Raw genomic sequence first — 1303 nt, 5'->3', positions numbered from 1 at the left:
CGCCGGTTGCCACAATACAATAATGATCATCTCATACATATTCATCATCACATTATGGCCATATCACATCACCAAACCCTGCAAAAACAAGTTAGACGTCTCTAATTTGGTTTGCATATTTTACGTGGTTTAGGGTTTTCGAGAGAGATCTAATCTACCTACGAACATGAACCACAACGGTGATACTAGTGTTGTCAATAGAAGAGTAAGTTGAATGTTCACTATAGTAGGAGAGACGGACACCCGCAAAGCCTCTTATGCAATACAAGTTGCATGTCGAACGAGGAACAAGTCTCATGAACGCGGTCATGTAAAGTTAGTCCGAGCCGCTTCATCCCACTATACCGCAAAGATGCAAAGTACTCAAACTAAAGATAACAAGAGCATCAACGCCCACAAAACCATTGTGTTCTACTCGTGCAACCATCTATGCATAGACACGGCTCTGATACCACTGTAGGAATACGTTGCATAGAAAACAAAAATTTTCCTATCGCGAACACGCAATCCAAGCCAAGATGCAATCTAGAAGACGGTAGCAACGAGGGGATGATCAAGACTAACCCTTGAAGAGATTCCAAAGCCTATAAGAGTAGGCTCTTATTGCTGCGGTAGACGATCACTTGCCGCTTGCAAAAGCGCGTAGAAGATCTTGATCACGATCGCTTCCGGCGCCACGAACGGGCAGAACCTCCGTACTCGGTCACACGTTCGGTTGTTGATGAAGACGACGTCCACCTCCCCGTTCCAGCGGGCAGCGGAAGTAGTAGCTCCTCTTGAATCCGACAGACGACGACGGCGTGGTGTCGGTGGCGGTGGAGAATCCCGGCGGAGCTTCGCTAAGCGTGCGGGGAAGAAGGAGGAGTGGGACAGCTAGGGTTTGGGGAGAGGGGGTGGCCGGCCTCTATGGGGTGCGGCCAGCTTGTGGCTTTGTGTTGGCCGGCCCCCTCCCCTTGGCCCTCATTATATAGGTGGAACACCCAAGAGTTGGTCTACAAGTCTTCGAATAAGACCCCAAACCAAAACCTTCCATATGACATGAAACCTACCCAAGCTAGGATTCCCACTAGAGGTGGGATTCCCACCTTCCCTTGGGAGGGGTGGCCGGCCACCTTAGGTGGAGTCCACCTGGGACTCCACCCCCTAGGGTTGGCCGGCCATGGTGGTGGAGTCCCTTCGGGACTCCGCCTTCCAAAGTGACTTTCTTCCGGATTTTTCTAGAACCTTCTAGAACCTGCCATAAATGCACCGGATCATTTCCAAACTTGGAATATGACTTCCTATATATGAATCTTATTCTCCG

Source organism: Lolium rigidum, chromosome 3, assembly GCF_022539505.1.
Source record: "Lolium rigidum isolate FL_2022 chromosome 3, APGP_CSIRO_Lrig_0.1, whole genome shotgun sequence".
Taxonomy (NCBI): Eukaryota; Viridiplantae; Streptophyta; class Magnoliopsida; order Poales; family Poaceae; genus Lolium; species Lolium rigidum.
The sequence above is the reverse complement of the archived record's forward strand: the minus strand, read 5'-3'. Positions refer to the sequence as shown.